Source organism: Eutrigla gurnardus, assembly GCF_963514095.1.
Source record: "Eutrigla gurnardus genome assembly, chromosome: 5".
NCBI classification, from domain to species: Eukaryota; Metazoa; Chordata; class Actinopteri; order Perciformes; family Triglidae; genus Eutrigla; species Eutrigla gurnardus.
Genome location: NC_139919.1, coordinates 11205450 through 11227787, shown reverse-complemented (window position 1 = coordinate 11227787; position 22338 = coordinate 11205450).

The following is a 22338-nucleotide window of genomic DNA, read 5'->3' as shown; positions in this document are numbered from 1 at the left end:
CCAACGGTCTTCTAGCTCCGTATCAGACTTAACTCTAACTCTTTTTTAGCGGCCAATCAAATGCAAGTGCAAAATGATTTTATTTAGATCCTTTTTTTATATTACTATAGTACGGAAGCTAAAGACGCTCTCACTTCTGTTTCACTGGGACGAACCCTTACCCCCACCATTTCTATAGAAGAAAAGTCAACCAAAAGAGGCTTGAGAACAAAAGCCACTTATTTTTATTTGTCAAAGTGATCCTGTAACGTGTTGATGTGCAAAGAATATACACTTTTTATCTGTTTGCTGAACATAAGACATTTGAACGCAAACCCAGATGACCCTTTTTGTAGCATCCATGTCTGCTCTCTTATCTCTTGTCTGGATCGGATGTTCCAGCAGAACGAATCCTGCATGACTGCAGAGCTTTTCAACAGCTGACTGTCATTTCAAACATGTCAAAACATTTGTGGATCTGCCACTGAGGAGAGTTTTGAAAAGTATTCAAACTGACAAAGTAATAATTCAATATTATTGTTTAGGTCATAAAAAATGTATGTTCCTGATTTGCTGGAATGTGTCGTCTAAGAACTTCAAAACAACATCTGATAAACCATATAACTGGTTGTACAATATGTATTATTTATTTTTCAAACAGCAGGTAACCGTCTTCCAGATAAGAACTTGACCAAACAATCATTTAAACTTTCATGGTTCATCATTGAACTTTTGTAGAATGATACAGAATTCTTAGCATGATGTCCACATACACATTTTCTGAAGCTTGAAAAATCTGAGGAGAATGTAAATTCCATCAACTGATGAAGGCTATCAGAAGCATGTTAAAGCTTGTGTAAATGTCTGTATGTTGAAGTAAGATACAAATTAACTTACTATGTACAGTAAGATTCCTGGCAACAACACCTAAATACATACAGTTAGGTTCAGGCAACAAAGCCTAACTATGTACAGTTGGGTGAAGACATGAAGCCTAAGTACGTACAGTAAGGTTGAGGCAACAACACCCAACAATATAAAGTTAGGGGCAACAAAGCCTAGCTACGTACAGTTAGGTTGAGGCAACATAAACAATCATTAGGTTCACTTTGGGACACGCAGTTTCCCCAACACCAGTCTCCTGGTTGTAGATGATGTCATGGCAGTTTGACGTGGCGTCGGTACGACGTCAGCTGAAGACAGTCCAGTATTCCAGACAAGCTTGGATCCCTGATATTAGAGTAATGTGCCTGTTTGTGGTTTGAAATGAGGACATTGTATAAAAAATATCTCAAAGCACTGATTTAGATCAGTGGTAGTGAAATATGTCCGCACCAGCTTACGCTCTTTCTTGTCATGTTAAAATTACGATGCCGCCTCCCTCCAGCAGGCCTGAAACTGCTCACCTCATTTATCTTGAATTAATCCGGTTTACAGACATGTTAATCTCAGCAATGAGGCAAGAATCCAACCAGACAACATAAATCAGATGCCGTGGATTAATGTATAGTCATGCAGGGTGAAAGTGCCGGGGTGTTTGGGCAGAGCCACTGTTCAAACAGAGAAGGGGCACCACAACTCAACACCTCATTTATTAGGACGTGTCGGCAGGAAATGCCATCCAGAAAACTCTTCTCTAAACATGATCGCTGCAGGGAGGCGCTGCGTTGTGAAATCTCTTAGACCTAATCTGAAAAAAGCAAGCTGTTAATAGACGCAGCAGCCATACATAAAAGTAAACATGATCCGAGATTTATTGCTAAAAGTGAATATAACTACATTATTGTGACGTGATGTTTGATCTTTGATGTGATTAGTCCTGGGTTTCTTTCTTTCTGTGGTGTTTCTGTGCTGAACTTTGAAGAGACGGTGATGTAGTGGTTGGCACCTCACAGCAAGGAAGTCTGGAGTTGGATTCCCAGTGTGACCCAGGCCTTTCTGTGCCTCTTGCATGTATTTTCTCGTTGTTTGCATGGGTTTCCTCTGCGTTCTCCAGTTTCCTACCACCACCAAAACATGTATCTCCTCCACAATCAAATATGCAAATCATAAAGCATTACGTACTGGATTGGTCGAGGCCCAGGTTACCAACTAGGTGGAAACAGTTGATCTGCTGAGGCAATCCTTCATGGGAGCAGCTGGAAGCATAACAACAGTCTTACTTTGAAGAAAACATGTTTGGAACATACTGATGGGCAGCAGAGGAAAAAAACAAACTTCTGACTAACTAACTGGTTTGAGTTTCGGTGGACATTGGTCATTGGAGGACCTGTTCACTATTGAGTGTATGCAACGCAAAGATATCATCGTTACACAGCTCTCTGTGATGAATCCTCAACCATCTGTGGCGCCCGTGGGACAGAGGTAAGGAGGGGGGAACCGGGGAGCGTAATAAATAACGTGTATGTACCGCCGTGGCATGTGACAGCCACGGCGCTGTTGCCACCGCACTCTATCCCTCCAGGGCACCGCGCAGGGAACGGACGGCGGGCCATATATGGAGTTCCGATTACCCATCGGAATCACCGGCGTGGAGGAACATGGCTGGGAGGAAATCAGCGCAAGACGACCGGAGGGGATAAAAGGAGACGACGGAGAATACGTTCGTGTGGAGAGTAAGGAGATGATGAGAGAGAGAGAGAGAAAACTAAAAGCCCTGTGTATGACCCGCTTCTGGAAGAGAACCCCGCGCCCTGATCGACCCCTGGACCGTCTGACTACCCGCCTCTGCTTCGACCCCCGCCTGCCTGACCCCCGCCTCTCCCGCCGAGCCCCGGACCGTATGACTGCACGTCCCCGTGTACCAAACCCCGCTCTCGCCCAACGACGCCGCCCCAGCCTCAGCCCCCTCAAGCCAGCCCCGCACTCCGCGGCATCGACAGCATCCCTGCCACAGTCTTTAATAAAGAACATTGATTGTGAATTTGGTGTGGACAGCCCTCTTTTCCCTGAAATTGGTCACGTAGCGCCTTCTTATAACCCCGGAGGCGCCACACATCACACACACACAAGCAGATCACGTTGTGACTTCATTATTGACATGTTTATTATCCTTCAGTATAGCAATTTCAAATCAAACAAAAACAATTTTCCAGCTCCGCAGTTTGGCTTGAAAGGCCAGATTTCGTCAGTGCCTCGGTTCACTAAAGTCTCGTTCCTTCAGCTGTGTCGCCACGAGAGCCACGTTTCAAAAAACGCATCCAAGCATTTGGAGCCTTTGTCACAGGACTATTACCGTCTGTCATTCTTTCATGCGTCCAAGAGCATTATTTGTCATTTAAGGCTTATTAAAGCTGATCACGCACATCACTTTTGCAGATTACTCATACTTGCATGAAGTTCTTCTCACTCACAGTTCTTCTTGCATGTCTGGGAAGTTTTGACAGGGTCATTGATAGTTATTTACCATCACTTAGAGTGTCGTTGTGAGGCAATATGCCAACAAGAGGAATAAATACATTTTAAAAAAGTGTTTATTTATTGACAAAGTTTTGGTCCTTTGAGGAGATTTTGAGGGGAAAAACTGTTTTTACTGTCGAAAATGTGTGGGAGGAGATTCACATCAATCTTCTTGTCAATATGTGAGGTCCAGTTACGTTTTGTCCTCTACCTGCAGTTCTCTGTCAGTCCTGCACTGTGTAACTGTCTTTTAACGTGTCAGGAGTGACTAACAAAGTCAATTTCCTCACGCTCCAGGTCGCACTCGCCAATTACAAGCGATTATGAATCTGATATCACGGCCAAAACTCTTCTTGGAAGCTGCAGCCTCTGGAATCGCTTTCTAAAAATAAAAAAAAAATGGAAATTCAACAGCCAGGCAATGGTGAGTCTCAGTGCACACCGCTGTCAGCCAGAAGACGAAAGCATCTCGACTTTTCACTGCAATCAAATATTTAAGACATAATGCTTCCCAGATTGTCGGTCTGCAAATGAGTTTCTCTCATTTTCAACATCCAGATAACTGTTTGATCATTGGGACAATTTTAGATCATGCTGCTCATGCTGTATATTAATCAGTGCGGTTTAATAAAGTCACAAGACAAACACTTTCAGATGGTAAGTGCATATACACACATATGGGTTGCGTGATATGACGATATTTTGTGAGATAGTACAGGAGTGGCCTGTGGTCATTGTGAGCCATGTTGTAGCAGCCTGGCCTCGGTCCCTGGGCCACAGATACAGATGTTGGGTTAGTGGCCCTCAGTGTCTTGATACCTTTTAGTCTCAACCTATCCACGTCATGTTTAGACGCAGATGTGGTATTCAGGTGTGTGACGTCCGCTAAGGGCCAGCAGTAGGAGTAGTGGAGGGATTTTTACTGATGACGCTATGTCATGTGACATTAGATTCTTAGCTTTAACATTATAAGGGTAATTATCTTAAGTCAAACTGTGATGTTTTTGCGAGGGATGCACCAATGCAGTTTTCCCAGTCCCGATTCAATGTCATACCTGGGCTTTGAGTATCAGCCAATGCTGATACCAGTTTTTAGTTAATCAGCCATATCCCTCACTCTGTGGAAGGGACTGGGATTCAAGGCTTGACTTCAACATTGATTTCCTAATTTTGTAATGAAAAATATATAAATATTAAATTTACTGATTGTGGAATTGCAGCATACAGTATAAAATGTATATAGTATATAATCATAGAATTGAAAATATAGATAAACCCCATTGTCACCAAATACTGGTGTTGTCTTTTCTAACTCTATGTGGTTTTGTTGCCTGAACCCAACCGCCACTGTTGAGCTGCAACGTTTCATCATTTATATTCATAAGTATGAAGAGTCAAGTATTACATATTTGGTGAAATGTGTCATAAAAAAATGCCAAACATTCTCAAGATTCAGCTTTTCAATTGCAAGGATTCATCCATATGTTGTGTGTGTATCCCTAATGTATGTATACATATATTCTATTCACATGTTTTTAAATTGAAAAAACCGCCACTAATGTGAAGCTTGAGTAACTTCATTATCAGTACTATACTGGCTTTTGGCGACTCTGTCTTAGTACGAGAGCTTTAGCTTCTTTTCTTCCTTCAGCACAATGAAGAAGGAACATTTTTATTTGAACTACTTTAAAACACAGAGAGAAAAAACACAAATCTACACACACAGAGCTAAAACAATATATTGGACTGTACTCTACTTTGATACTTTGACTTTGTGGTCTATTACTCTGCATGTGAGATGACAGTTTGATTAATGACAGGAATTCTCAGTTGTATTAAATGAAAGGTCAATTGAATTAGACCTCCTGGATGCTGTCCCTTACATTCTGGGAGTCCTGACTGGGGATCAGCATTCCTGTTGCAGCCCCTAACCTAAAATATTTCTTGTATTGTAAAGCGATTATAAAGCAGACCCTGGATTAGTATCCGAATGCAATTCGACCCTATTAGTGTGAAGGAGATGCAACGGCTTTCAAGCATAAATTTTAGTCCTAAAGTGGAACACATGGCTCAATATCTAAATTAAACAACTGCAACAAGCTTTATATGTAAGGAAGTCATGAAAACATGATCAAAGTGGCCCCCTAGCGTTTCCAAGCGGTATTGGGTTTCCAAGTGGTGTTGTTGTTGTTGGCGCCACTGTTGCAAAGACAAATAGATGGCTTTCCATTTTCCTCAAAACCTAGCAACTACCAACAACACAGGACACGCTGCGTATTGTTTTCCAGTTACTTTGGTGGTTCCACTGTCCGCAATTTCCTCTACTGGGGAACGTGACTGCAATGAACTTCCATTGAACTTACTATTGATTTACTTGGTAACTGGGGATATTACCAGTGGCTACCTGGGAAAACCAAAGAGCTGAGCTTTGGGCTATAAATCCAGCCTTCATTTTCCTGGTGACACACAGCATTGCAGAATAAAAACAAGTTTAATGGGGAGCAAGGTTAAATGATATGAATAATAGCCATTAGATTGTGCAATCTACATATACTTCATAATACGTAAAAAAAAAAATGAAATGAAAAAAGTATTATTTATCTCACAAATTGAATATTTTACACATATTGAATTATGAAACTAAAAGTGGTTCCTTTAACTACTGTATCATGAATTGATCAAATGCAGCATGGCATGTTTGGCTCAACATGAGGTGGAGGCAGTACCATCCTGATGACTTACCTTCAACTGGCTCGAGCAAAATAATTATATGACAAGAAAATCACAATTGCATGCAGTGTGAGTGCTTCTCCTTGTCAGATGGGAGGGTCCAGGGACACAGAATGTCATATCTGAGGCTACTTTATGAGCATGTATTGAGCGATATAAATAAAACTGAATTTAATCTGAATTCCTCTATATTAAATGTATATTTCCATTTTTCTGTTGTGGTCCATAGTGGAAACATTTGTTCTGTACTGACATGGTTCAGCTATGTTTTAGACCGTCATAACTGTTGTACAAACAGACTCAAAAACAAATTGATTCTGCTGGCAAAATAGCAGCACCTTTCTCGCTTCACAAAGCTGATTATGATACAGCGCCACCACATCAGCGTAATGCCGCTATTGTTACAAATGACAGAAATCCATTGTGCAGCGCTTGTTAGAAAATAGTGTTTCACAGTTTTGTCGAGAGCTAGAGGCGGTAGGAAAGTTGACGGAGGCTGATGGGTAATGAATGTATTGTCATGTGTTTCGTTGGGCACTATGAAATAGCTCAAGTGGTCACAAAACCAGGAATATTAACATTAATAGTGTCTCCTCCCTCGGATGGTCGGAGTATGAGACAATGGTCTCCTGGCCACAGACATGGAGCCCTCCCATTCCCCACCAACATAGTTTTGCAATTTCTTTAGTCATTATGAATCTCTTTATTGTTTGCATGTGTGTCTTTGTGCCCATTTAGCATCCCTTTGCAGTCATGTGTCCCTTTATGGTAATTCTGTATTCCTTTTGCGTCTCTTTCTGGTTGTTTTGCATCCCATTTTGGTCATTGTTTGTCACTTTGCAGCTGGTTTGCATTTCTTTGTATCTTTATGGTCATTTTGCATCTCTTTGTGGTCATTTTGGTGCCTTTGTGGTCATTTTGCATCACTTCACAGTAATTTTGCATCTTTTTGCGTGTCTTTGTGGTCATTTCACATCTTTTGTGGTTCTTTTGCATTTCTTAATGGCCATTTTGTGTCTCTTGGCAGTCATTTTGCATCTCTTTGTGGTAATTTTGCATCTATTTTACGGTAATTTTACATCTCTTTGTGGTAATTTAGCATCTATTTTATGGACAATTTGCATCTCTCTGCGTCTCTGTGGTCATGTGCCTCTCTTTGTCATAGTTTTACGTCTTTTTGTGATCATTTTACATCTTCGTATTGAGTCTCCCACATGGGCCCTCTGACCCCTTGGCTCCCTTGGTAATCAGTTCATGTCTTCTCCGTCATCATGTGTAAAATACATTTTGACATTAAACCTTCGTATAAATATATAAATGAAAGAACAGAGACAAACACTTTTCAATGTCCTGGACTGGAGGGAATGACAAGTGGTGGATTTATCTAAGCTAAGATGAAACATGTGTACATACTTAACAGAGCCAGTGCAAACAGATTTAATGCCCCTCTCTATTGGCCAGTCATACAGAAATAACAGAAATAGCAAAAAGTCTAGGGGGAAAGCCAAACACTCAGAGCGTTCGTATGGATGTATGAAATTTGAACCCACAGCTACGCCCATCACTGTGAGAGGAAAGTGGTCTTGGACTGTGAAGGATTATGGGATGCATATGGATCCCATCTGATTGTTTTCTGGTGACTCCTTGTTGCAGGTCGCGCCACTTCCACATCTCACCACTTCCTCAGAAATGGCCTGTCGTGACCCCGGTGACCCCCATGACTCCTACAACCAAACTGCATCAACAAGACTTCAAGAGGAGATCTAATGGTTGAACCCCGTCTGAAGCATGAGTAAGTGGGGCATGCTTCCTGTCGAACACATTCACATGAAAGACATCACAGGGACTATTTCTCTGGTTGTAAGTTGTGCTGATGAAAGTCTGTGGATTATGAAAATTAAAGAGAAGACATAATACACACTCAAAGTCCCTTGGAATACACATGTAAACAAGTTTGTCTCAGGTTTAAAAATGGTTCAAAACCAGTATAAACCAGTACATTTCCATGACAACTGAGCAAAGTCAATGTGCTATTTGTAAATTGTTTTCTGAACCGCTGAAGAGTTACGAGTTGAATGTTAAGCCTGGTTTAACAATTTATCTCAGCTTTGGTTTTAAACTATCAAATCCACACATTTAAAAAAAAAACTGTATAAATTGGTTCCAAACATTTTAAGGCAGGTATCTAAAATCTAAACAGATTCAATCCCACTTTTTCACAATTTAAATGAATTTATTTTAGGTTTGAATACGTTTTTGTACCCAAAACAAACAGAAAAATAACAATCAAGACCACCCATTAAATTGTTTTAATTTAAAAAGAGTCTAATTTGGTCCGAAACATTTCAACATTGGTGTCTAAAATCCAAACACAAATCCAAAATCTGTTTTAAACCGTTTATCAGGCACTTTCTTTAGCAGTAAAGGCCTTTTTTTCGTGGTCAACATGTGAGTGGATTGCTGCCGTTCCAAAGTTTATGTTTTCATATGTCTGTAGAGGTGTGAAGAGGAGGATCCACAGGTGCTTGTCCCACATATACGCTGCAAGTGGCAGATGACAATTGATTCAAAGACCTCAGCGCGGCCACAAACAGTCGGTCACGTCACTGAATAGCAATAACGAACAAAATACTACCAACTCTTTTAGGCTGTGATGCTACAAGTGAGGTAAATGAAGGTCGCCTGAGCGCAGCTCCACCTCCACCACCGTACCCTTGGAGCGCTGCTTTTCCCTGTGGTTCACTTTATATTCTGGCTTCGGGTTGTGCCGTTAAAAAAAATCAGGTGCGGTGCATTCGTTGTTTTCATTATGCCGTCCAGCTGTACGTCTTTAGTCCAACATGTCATTTAAGCTTTTTTTTCTAAAATAACCAATTAATGTGCTTAAACGGGGGCTTGAGTTTTATGCTAACTCAGGAATCTTGCAAAACGTCACTCAATATTTCCTGCCCATACATAATTTCCACTTTTAAAGTTGGAGCGGTATTTGGTTAAGCTCAAATATCGGCGTGAAAAATGTTTTCGCAGAGGTTAACACATGCCCGTAGTGATATTTGTGATGGTGTTGCAGAAGTAGACTGAGCCCTCGTTCTGTACAGTCCCACTCCTATATGCTAATAAAGTGCAGGCCATCTGTAGCGTAGTGCTGAATAAGCTACCACCTACAGAGCAGCCAACAACATATTTAAACCTCCTCTACTGTATATATCACTTTGGGGAATGTAAACAAAAAGTGGATGAATGTGTCCCAGCTGGAGGAATCCTAACGTTCTAATAGCGGCAATGTGACCTTATTGAGAATGATCACTTTGGTTCGCTCTCGGTGTGTGAACAAAAGTGATATTTTCCCTCTCCCTGACGTGGAAATGTGGGACTGCTGCTGTGCTGTGGAGCGCACCACAGAAGAAGAAAGCTGACTTGGCTCAGACAGTTGCTCACTGAGGAAAAAAGGGAAACCTAAGTAAGAAAATTCTCAAAGTATGTGTTGTGTTTTTTAGCAAAATACATTTTCCTCGAGAATCTCACTTGTCATATTTGACTTTTTCCTCCACATTTCTTGTTAAACAGCTTAAACCTCACTGATCAGCCTGTGGGTCAGTATCATGACACGCAGCCAAACTCGCATCAAACCCACAAAAACCTTGTTTGAAATCCTAGCAGACATCCAAAATGTTCTTAAGATACCAAACATGTCAGTCTTAATTTGGGGGGGATGTGTTTAAAGTGATGCAGACGTCTATGATATTTCATGTGGCATTGAAGTAGTCATGAAGTACTTTATTCATTGATTTATTTATTGTTTTGCATTTGTCCAGTGTTGGATCTGAACGACCGAGAGCCAGATGTTGCTGTCCGTTTCCTTTATTTTTGTTTATCAATATGTGTAACGATGGGTGTGAATCTCATGGGGTAGTCATTATGGACTAACATCCTTGTCATTGTTTGATGATGCTTTTAATACAACTGTTTCATATCCGGCCAATTGCCTAGTTTTCATCATTGGTGGGGGAACTTCTGAGGTTAGATACTTGAGTAAATGGAGCGGATCCCAGTGTGAAAATATTGCATTCGTAACGGTAAATGTATTCAAAACAAAATGTTTTTACAGAATAAAAACATTGACGTTACAATTAGCATTGGCAAGCAAGTTTAACGCTTTTCTTTCCTTATAGAATATTTGCAAAGCTGAATTTAAAAGCTTCACTGTTCAGATCTGTGGTTCCATCCAAGCAGTCTTCTTCATTGCCTTTTTTGGCACTGTGCTACATTTCTACTTGGAACTACTTGTTAAGGTTCAGGAAAAGATCGTGGTTCGGGTTGAAATAACAACATAATGCCATCACTTTAGTAGGGAAGTTACGTGATAAATAAATCATGTTGACTTCTGGTTTCACACAGAACAATGACGGCGGTCTCTTGAATTAAAGGCCGTTATTTTAGTCTCGACCATCCATCTCCTCGCTACACGGAGTTTGTTGCCCTTTGAACTTTCCCGTTCATGATTATATGGATTACATATTCATTTTGTGGACACACTCTCACACCAATGCGGTGTGCAAAGTACCGCAGCTTGGTCAACTATGACGCTCTACATTCCCTACTAGCATGAGTTCTGCATGTGTCAGTGACTGAGTGTGAATACAGGCTCATTGCATGCATAGTGTCTTCGGTTTATAGGCAATAAAACCAAATAGTTGGTTAAAGAAAAGACCGTGCGTGACATTAAATGTGACATTAACCCGACTGAGTCACGAGTCAGGTGACTAACAACACTCACGACCTTCCCTTTGTAGTGTAATGTCATGCCAACCCGCAGAAAGAAAAAGTCGTGACGTGCGACACAGAAGGAATTGACAATTTGTGGCGCTCAGCACAAAACCAATAGATTAAACGTCTATTTAAACCGTTGCATGAGCTGCCGTGAGACTGTGTCGGTTGAATACTTGAGCTAATTGAGCATCGTTGCATTACTTTTAGACAAACGGACAGTGTATGAGAGCAGCCTGCCTCAGAGTAGAAGTTTAGATTAACATGAAATAGAATTACTCCGTTAAAGTGCAGGTACGTTCTCTGATTTTCGTCTGTAGCCCCCCAGGTTGATGTTCTAAACGCTCAAATATCGTAACACGCTGCAAACTAAAAGCAGCCTTGTACATTTTAAACCTTCGGCACTTTTAATAGCAAACAGGTAACAAGCGCCTGGCAGAGTGCACTCTGTGGGTCGAGGCCTTATTATCCCTTGTGAGAAACGTGCAATCAGGGAGTCATCTGTGCAAACACGCTCCTTGCAAAACCGCACAGGAGGCGAAACAAAAGAAATGGCCTCTGGTTAACGTAATGGAGCAGGCACTAGATGGTTTGTTGCAGGAGATGCGTGCTGACAGTTACGCTGTCAAGACCGATGCCCCTGATTGTCACCAGATGTTATTTTCCGCATCCAGTATATATCGTGTGATGGTGCACGCACGCTACCAGAAATGCAGCCATTATGGCCAAATACAGGTTTCGGTAATAGAGGCGGAAATTAGGACACTTCCTGTCTGTGTACAAGGCCTGGAGATGCCTTCTGTTCAGTGCTTCCCTATGCTGAGAGAAAAACAACCATTGGAAATGCTTTTAATAAATGAATGGAGTGTGATTTTTTTTACAAAAGTGAAGTGTAGCTTTTGTGGAAACGGGTTCCATTACTTCCATTAGTTAATTGACCTGATTATTTATTTATTTATTTGTTTTATTCCTTGAGCCGTTCTCATTCACAAGTGTCTTTTAAAGTTCAAAACTCCAAATGTTTAGTGTGCTTCGATAGAAACTAAACATTTGAGAGAGATGCTGGAACTAGTGAATTTTAACAGATTAATTGATTATGATATTGTTCTGTCAATTTACTAATCCATTATCAGACCAATCATTTTAGCTGTAGATTAGATTTTTCTATAAAATGTCAGAAAAAAGAGAATACAGAGACGCTTAGGTGACATCTTCACATTGCTTGATACAATGTCTTATTAGAAAGTAGTTTTGGAAAGTTTTGAAGAGCTTTCAGAGACCTCACCTTCATTAGAGGGTGGAGTTTACTCAGTCGTCATGAAAATGTTTTATATTGTCATTTTCACTTTATATATATATATATATATATATATATATATATATATATATATATATATATATATATTATGACTTGTTAAAATTATAGTTAATGAATGGTTTCAGCAGATAACCCTAACCCTAATCTCCTCTCTCCACTCTAAACTTCTATAATTTAGCACAGCATTGTGTAAAGTGCAGCTAATCTAATTTACCACATTAATTAACTGTTACTTTTGCTGTAATGAAGTTATAGTTTTCAATGTTTGGACAAACGCTTTCTACACTGCAAACTAAATAAAGAAATGTATTGGAGCCTCAAGGTGGGGATAATTATCTTTCACCTCTGGAATGAGGCCTCACTAATCAACTGTATACGGCTATTACCAAAGTGACTTGGGTTTAAAAAATATTCCCTAAGAGTCCCAAAGAGACAGCTGGAAGCTATTGTAAGTGCTTGGGAGGTCACGAAGCAACGACAACCTGTGTGTGCGCTGTGTGTATAATTGTTTTATTCTGAAACAACCTTGGAGGGAGTGTGAGAGCACCTTTCAGATGGACGAGAGGGGGGTCAGAAAAGGCATTTATAAGGCACTTGTTTTTACTGGCAAGTGCAGGAGACCTTGGAGGCAGCATATATGACACCATTGTGATACCGCCCCATGAAGGAAACCATGGACTTTACTGGCACCGCGGAAAAAAAACACGGGTGACCTCGAAGAGAATGCCTGTTTTTCGCTCGAAACACCCCCTCAATTTCATTTCACACTACATTTGTAATCTAATTACCTGGTGAAATGTTACACCGGCCGGGCTCCTCGGGTGTTGAGACGCAGCCGAAGCCTGTGGAAAGTTCCGGTGAGCTCACGGCATGGTCGCTCTGTGTCTCTGCTACCGTTGGAGGATTCGGTGAACCTCGGCGCTCCACCCCGGCCGCCCTGCCAGCCTCCGCCGTAAGCCGAGACCTCCCTCCATAAACGCCAGCAGCTGAGCCGGAGCCATGAGCTGTCAGGCCGCATTAAGACTGAGCACTCTGTGCTCGACGCACACGCAGGTTCCCGGGGAGGCCGCCGGGGCCAACCTCACGTCCCCGTGTGGCCTCGACTCCGGGCCCACACACTCCACCTCAGAAACAGGTCCCTCCATTCACTCAGCCAGCCTGAGGGCGGGAATTTAGACAGACCCTGATATGAACCATGGGAACGCTGTCCGCCCTCAACCCCAGCTGCCCTCCCCCTGAAATTAATTAAGTGTAATTTCACCTACATAATGGGATACTATACATTCAACAGGATGTATAGTGAACCATATTTTTCCCGCTTATGGCAAGTCATCAGATTATGTTTTTGCAAGGCAGAACTCTGTTTGACCCGCAGTGCAGGGTTGCAACCTCATGAAACCAACCCCCAGCTCCCTTGTAATGTTGTTTACTGCCACATTATTGGTGGTATTTTCTCACATGCTTCATAAAGTGATTACGTTCGGGGAGGAAAGCTACCTTTGTGTTCGCAAACCGTGTGGAATTCAGAAAGTCAGGACATTACCTACCAAGGCAAGCTATTGTCTGGGAGCGAGGTTTGTGTTGGCCTCGCTCCACATCACCTCATGTTTGAGATTACAGCACAAGCCACCCAGAAAGCAGCAGCAAAAAGGAATTTTTAATAAATTTGTTTGGCACTGTACTATACTGTTACATATAATATGAAGGGAAGATGAAGTTGCTATCTATGTGATTGTTACTGTTTTAAACCCCAAATAAAGGAGTTGTAAAATCTAATGTCTAACAACATTATCTGCTTGATTGGATTTGTGACATTTATACTTGATAGGAAATCCTCTTCAATATGTTTCTGCTGATGAAGATCATTTGATACGACCGAAAGCTCTAGAACAGCTACTGAGACCTAGATTGTTTTCTCAACTGCTGTCTCCAAAGTTGAGACTTTGAACTCGAAAAGTCCTTAAAATGCTGAAAAAAGGAGATCTACAATTACATGACAACTGGGCAACTCCCATCTGCTGAAGAAGAGCATGTGATATGTTTTAAAGCTCCAGAACAGCTACTAAATTATTTTCTAAACTTTAAAATATAAGAGTTTCCTACATGGAAGCTCTGAACGCATTAGTGCAGTGGAGATGTCTGAATTTTAAAATTAGTTTTCTGTATCGTACTGTTGTTGTCTGAGTCATGAAAGCCTCTTGGGAGTCACTGTTTGGTCCTGTTGCTGGTTCTGAGTGAGACCACACCACTGCTTCTAGATTTCAAGGCATCTACAAATTGTTCTTGCATGCTCTTATCCAGGATTCAATCAGGGTTGACCTTTTAAATTTGAGCTCCAGGCCTGCTAATCTGTCTCTGCTGAATGCATCAATCTGTGTCAAAACCCTGGAAAACCGAGTGGAACTGGTGTTTTTAATGAGCTCACTGTTTGAGTGCTTCCACTTGCTAACCTGCCCAGTCGAAGCAGTTGGATTAGTATTTTTTCCCCCCGGTTTCTCTTCACTAGCATCTTTTACTCTTGCCTTCATCTGCTTAGTTTGACTATATTTCATGGATCAGGAATAACCTCAATGAGACAAAAGGGTCACGGTTGAATCTTCCTTATTGGCGAGGTATGCACACACATACTAGAAATACACTCTACAGACTCTACACTCTGCATTGTCAATAAGGTTTTTTTTTTTGGCTTGACATATCACAGATTAGTTTCCAAAGAGTGGGCAGAAGTGTGCGTAGGGAGGAGGTCTGGGTGGTGGACGGGTCAAACAAACACAGGACTTCAACCCAGGAGACTGATGTTAGTGTCCCATGTGGACCAAGTAGTTTGGGTGTGTTTTGTTTTGTTTCAATTCCTTTTTGTGTTCTGTTGTGTTTGTTGATCACATATAATAAACTGTCAAGAGATTTATTTGTAGGGGAACATCATATTGTAGGCAATGGAATGACTTTTGAATAAATAATGTAACGGGTTGGTGGTAATTAATTAATTAATTCAGAATGTTTAAGTTTGCCATTTGACCTCAGAAAAACTTCAGGAAGTGAATATTGTTAAATAATGTGGCTTCCATAACGGCATAAGAAACAACAAACCAACTGAAACGAGCTGCCTGTTATGTAAAAAAATAAATAACTAACAGTGTCCTTTTTATTTCTGCTTTGCTACCTTGTACTTCAGTCTCTCTCTGTCTGACTTTCTGAGAATGGATAAAAAGGTGATTACGGTTGTTAGCGTATGTGTGTGGCCTGCAGAGCTCAGTGGCTGCATACCTGCCGGCTGCACGCAGGTACTCTTAAATCTTTCCCTTAACATCGACCTTCTGTCCAAACAGCTCTGGATATGTGTGCCACGCGAAGCCCCTGACTCGGTGAAGAGGTTGTGTGAGTTCCTGGCGTGTTCGAGTGTTCAGACAGGTTTACATGTCTTTTGTTAGCAGATTCCGTACGATCAAACTGTTATTTTCAAGTTGGGGCAGTGTGTATGGCAGACACGAGCTCTTCCAGATATTTTGTGCATGAGAAGAAGGGGGAGGGGGAGGAACTCAAAATGCTTTCCATCTCATCGTCACCAAACGTGTTGCATTACCGCTCACCGCAGAATGCTCTTCTGAAGGATCCACATGCACGCTACAGACAGCCGGAAATGAACACTGTGTCACACCACAAAAGACACATTCCTAGCGGGTTTATTCCTTTGGCGTCGCAGCTACATAACATGAAAAAGCGCCTGGAAGCGAAACCCACAACTTCTGGCGATTCGTCTCTGCCAGTATCTCACAATGGAGGCTTGAGGACCAGGAGGTACATCAGGGGAAAAAAAGCCCAGGGCATCAAATGGCTCGCATGGTAATGCTCTCTATGAGCTGTCAACAAGATATGAAACTCTACGCCTCATGAACTCGCTGTTCCTCCAAAGAGGGCCATTTGGTGCCCCTGCTACCGTATCCCGTTGCCACCACCGGGAATTCACCTCCACATAATTCAGCGGGCCCTTACCTTGACGCAGGAGGCAAGCTGGAGGTGGAGAGCCGAGACAGTGAGAATAAGGTTTCCCTCAGCTGGAAGCCACCTGTCTGAACTGGGAGATCACAAAGGCGGGCTGTGCAGCGGCGCTGGAAAACAACCTGTTTGGATTAAAGCACTTTGTCAGAATTTATAGCGGTTAGTGACTGACATATTGCTGTTGTCAAGGGGGAATAAAAAAAATGTTCAATCTCAAATTTGTGGTGATTGGACTGACAGCTGGTCCTTTATACTTCAATTTCACCGGTTTTATGATGCTGAATGACCTCTGAGAGCAGTTTCATAGTTTAAAAAAGGAATTACAGTCATGCAGCTTGAACCAGTAAACAAAAGTAGAAGTGCTTCAATATTAAATTAAATGAACTTTTTTTTTTAAATAATGCTATGAAATGACATCTAGTTAGTAAAAACAGTTGAACAGCAACACAAAGAGCACTTTGGTTGAATTCAGGAAGGATCGTAATTTCAGTTAAATGTGTGAAACACGTCGTGTCCTGTGCTTCAAATCACTGCGACGACTTTAAGATGGACAAAATATGCAGTTTTCTTTCTTGGCATTCCTACTAAGATTACATGAATAATGAAAATGAATATTGCACTAATAATCCCATTTACATGCAGCCATGTATACTTCGATCAACGATCTTGAAAAGGTCGCTGTTGAGTGAATGGACGACGGGATATAATCTCTGACAGCCAGCTTCTTCCCAGGTCCTGGATCTGCCAAAAGAAGGTAAACAACTGACACAATGCAACATAATCACAAATGTTATAAATAAAACCAAAAAATAAATGGACGTGGGCGATCACCAACACTGCCAGAAAAACACATCCAACAACATTGTATTTTTTATTTAAATTGTTACAGTTACACTGATAAGTACGACAGCATATTAGGGCCACTGTAGGAAAAAAACAAACAGCCGAGAGACGTGGGCAATATTCTGGGGGAAAAAAAGTTGAAAGTTTAAAGCAAGTTTAAAGTCGCAAATTTGCTACTTTTAAAGCAGCAAATTTGCTAGTTTATTACGATGCTAACAACCGGCATTTACTGTATACTAGCTAACTTCCCATCCCAACGTGTGACAACGCTTTGCTAAGGTCCTTAGGGTGATGGCTGTTGATGATTATTGTTGCTTAATTTGCCACTTTAAAACTAGCAAATTTGCCACTTTTTTTCTCAGAATATTGCCTCGGCTCCGTTTTTTTTTTTTTTTTCCTACAGTGGCCCGAATATTATAATATATATATATAATATTTATTGAAAGTAAAATAAACTAAAAATAGATTCTCCTTCTGACTAGAAATGTTGGCTTTTCTTTTGGGCATGAATCTCTCTCCCAGCCTTGCAAACATTTGTGTAGTTGGCTTGTGGTTGTCGAACTGACAAGAAGCTTTGAGTCGCAAACTACCAATTTATATGCATATTATGAATGCACTGTATACATGTCCAAAGAATGCTTAGAATGAGTCGTAATTCAGAATATCTAAACAGAATATGACTTGTATTACATTTACTGGAATATTGTCATATTTTGAATCATAGTGGAATATAAGCGTGCATGTAAACATAGTCAGTATTTAACCAACACTACAATAGTGCTGTTTATGCCTAAAACATCAACTTCAAAACGTTGACTAATGCTTCACTTGCTATAAGCGGACGCTGTATTGCAACATTGGATAATGTAAGAAAACAAATTAAAACATGATGTCAGTGAACATTTTACAAATAAACTCCATCTTGTTCTTTTTCTGAAGATCAAGTTTAAAGACTAAATCAACTTTATTGAACTGACGGAGGGAAACTAAGGCGTCACAGCAGACATGCGGTGCAAACAGATGCACAGAATTTTTATCATGAATGAAATGAAATATAGATAAAATAAAATGTACATTTATCAATACCACGAAACACACAATAACACGAAACAATGTTGAGTTATAAATAAAGGAGGAGATGATTAAATCAAATTACAACTGAAGGTTGTAATCAGATTTTTAGTAAAATGTCTTATTGCATCATCACCAGCATGAAAGACAGTTATTGCACTTGTGAACTCTCTTTGTGCCCATCAAACCCATCTTAAACACCCGATTTATAAACACTGCACACTGCTCTCATTCAGCAAGACGTCTTAACTAAATTTCTCAAAAGCCGACTCTGCGAGGAAACATCAAAATTCAACAAAAACTCAACATACTTCTGTGTCATCAGCTCCTATTGTTTAGTAATTTACGAGGTTTTGAAAGGTATTTTAACAGAGCAAATGAGACAGTTGTGAGCCCTTGTGGCACCTCCAGCCTTTCATAGTAAATATCAAGACTTTGAGGTAGAAGCAACTTTATGTGTTGAGGTGTACTCGGTCAGTTGTATGTAAGGTTAGAGGAAGCCGGAGGTCTGACAGATGTGGAGAGCTGAGAACCGCAAGTTGAAACTCTGAGTCACATTACTCATGGAGTCAGAGACCACTGGACTAACAAGCCAAATGGGAAAAGGTTTTGTTTTTATTTTTGCTGCTAATCAGTGCAGTGGGATAAGCCCTTTGAATTCCAAGTGCAACAGGAAGGCCTGATTAGGTTTCAAAGGAAGTTAGTGGTCACCAAAACCAATCTGGAGACGCCAGCTTTGACCATCAAGTGAACCTATTGAGGGCTATTGAGTAAACCACATCTCAAGCATTTAGATAGTGATATGCATTCTGTGTTTCTAGCTGTGGTCGACTGATATATAATAGTCTCTGTCTTCTTCAAAGACAGAAATAATGATCTCCTGCCTTTTTCAGACAAAGCTTTTATGCTTTGATATAATAGAGGCAGAAACACATCATATTTCAGGTGGAGGGCTGTTGTATTGGAGGATGAACCAACTTCATCTGTACATGTGGATCCACTATAAAACCAAACTACTCAGGAAGCCATGTATGAATTAAATATTAAAAATGCTTCCTTTATGCTAGCTGTGTCAGAAACGTCATACTGGGATACGTATGAATCAGATCAATCATATATCTCCTCCGTGATATCAGGTAAAGTTGAATGTTGTCTTTTACCCGGGACTCTGTTCAAATCTCTGTTGCACCAGACTGGAAGCCGCTGGCCAGTCAAACAGCTTGCAGTGTGCTCCAATATAGCCTGCTAAGCCAGATCTGCAGTGAACAGGCGTCAACCTCCGCTTCTGAAAAGTGAAGCCAAAACTCAAGTACTTTAAAATTGCAATCTTCAAATGGCCATCGGGGGGCGACTGCTCTGATTGCAAAAAGAAGTCTGATTGTAAATAAGTCTATGTGAGAAAGTGACCTTCACTTAATGTATTACCTTAGTAAACATTGTAAACATGAACTGAAAACATACTGTGGATTCAAATTCTAAGATGAAAACACTGTCACAGGATAGCCATGCCCTAAAACATACACTGCTTACTAAATTAACATTATTATTAACTTAGTTAACCTTTATACCAATGATCACATATATACAGGTACATACATGAAATAGGGAGAATTAGGAGCAGTGAAGGGGAGCAACGTAAGGTTTTAACATGTGGACAGACAGAGCGATCGAACTGCAGCCTCACATCTAAACTAAAAACCTCCTTTATCTGATGGGCAAATGTTAAGAATTGACTGGCGTTAACACAGACAATGAGACAAGGGATTTAGCCACGCTGAGAGGAAATCAAACTGGGTTTTGAGCCTATGGTGGTTAAAGGAAATGAAGAAGCAGACAAGCTGCTGACAGCTCTGACAACGAGACACATTCAAGCACAAATACTCTTACAAGGCTTTTATTGCCGTCCGTCTGCCACGGTGTCTCTAATGAAACTTAATTATAGAGTCCAGGAGAGCTGCAGACAGCAGGGTGGACAACCTCCCAACTCCCTGCGTCTCTGCAGCTCAGGACAAGCTTCCAGCGGACGCACTTATCTGATCTACGTCAACGTGCCTGCGTATGTTGTACCTGTGTGTGCGGTTGCCTGGCAGTCTAGATGAAAGCAAATGTATTTGGTAAATGTGATGGTCTAACACCTTCCTTGCCAAATGGAGAAAACACTTTTCTCTGCGAAGACGTGACTCCTGAGCGGCCGAGGTAATTTCAAACTGCTCTTTCAGCTTTGTCGGCGGGGATAAAATGCTGATTCACAAAACGTCTTTCAAAGTCTCCCCTGTCGAAGCGGAGGAAGGGGGACTCTATTTTCCACCCAGTGCGGGTTATGTGTAACCCAACATGTCTAAGTCTAATTGCTCAGAGTGAAATACAGTAGATCTTTTGATTCCCTCCATGTGAAAGTGGTGTTTCCATGCCTGGATCCACACCCCGTGACACGAGCACTCAGCACAAACATTTATTCCAGATCTCAGCGTTGTTTACAAACTACCAAGTGACTGATGGGAAGTGAGCAGCCATTTGATCCAACGCCCCTCTCATTATGCCGGGTTTTGGCAACGCTTCTGCATGCAGAACATTTTTGGACTTGCCAAAATGACTTAATAATTGTCATCTTGTCACAATGAAGCCTATCGGCGTCCCACCAGAACCAATAACCGACGTCAGCTGCTGACCAAAGTCGGTACATTCCACGTTATGTAACGACGCGGACAAAAACAAATTAAACTCGCCCATAATTTTGGAACTAACTGCTTTTATTTCGTAAAGTTGAGACATCAAGGCAACAAACGTATTAACACTGAGGAGAGGGAACGTTAAAGAAAGACATTTAGTCATCTGTTCTTTATTGGCCTCTATGAGCATGTTTTGTTTTTTTACTTCCGTTTTATTATTATTTTTACTATCATACCTTTTTATTGAAGTAGTGTTCTCTGTATCTTTATAATATTTAAAGAATGTTCTATGTATAATTATGTATATGTACATCATGGGGTTACACATTCTATAAAGTTCATGCCTATAATTCATTATAAACATACCAGTATGCTGGTGTGCACTTATTTTTTTATTTAATTTTATATAATTTGGTTTATAGTTGATTCACCTGCACCAGCTGCACCCAGGAGAGAAGAGACGCACCACTGTGCACGGGATGCCTTCAGTTTTCTTATGCATTACAAACATATTACTGTATTATTATAATGAATGTATTTAATTTACTTCAAGCAAACCAATCACATGATGAATTATAAACAGATTAGAATGTATTACAAGTATGGTAATTATTATACACTATGATCCTTGCAACAAATGTCAGTGAGTGACCAGCAGTTAAGAGGTATTATAATACTTCACCTTATGAGTCGTTGTAAAGTGCTTTTTAAGGTGTTGTGATTATTATTATACAGCATTATGAATATTTATCGCTATACACATACAGTCTTATGAGCAGATTAAAATGCATTACAAGTATGGTTACAATACATTGTAGATGCTGGTGCTATAGAAAGTGTTACTGAAATAATTAGTATTAGTATGTCTGCTTGAGTAAGTGTGGCTCAAACACAGCAGTTGCTGTTCAGATGGTTACTTCATGGCCTGCCAACAAACAGCAGATTTACTGTACGTTGGGTCAACTGAGTTCTCCTTCACATTCTGTTTCACCTTATTTTTTTATTGAATACTTCAAGTAGGAGTAGGAGTCTCAACAGAGCAAACATATTTAGCCACTGTGGGGGATTTTTAGTCGCACAGCACAAGTTGTGATGCATTTATGTGATACCTCATAGTTGTCTCTTCATTCTTGACCTGGAATTTCCCCTGAATAATATAAAGATATTCGGATTAAGTTGATATATGAATGGTTTGTTTTCATTATTGGTGTGAATTTGAGGTAGGTCCCTTGTAGACATGTTGTTGACACGTATGCACTAATTCCTGAATTCTAGGCAGAAAACGTGGACAGAAAAGCAACCACTTCTGTTTTTTTTCTCAGCAAAACTGTGAGTCACATCTGACTCCTTGAGACAGACCCCTGATCTGCTTACATAACTGTCAGTGGCGGCGTATACTGCTTTGTTGTGTTCAGGTAAAGAGTTCAGTTTCCCAGCCAAGACTGAAGATGATACTCACAATTCACCCACTGGTGGATTCTCACTTTACCGCAATCTGGTGCGAGCCGACCGCCACTCCAGTCACCATGGGAAAAGCAAATATTTCAAAGCTAGCTTCAGAAG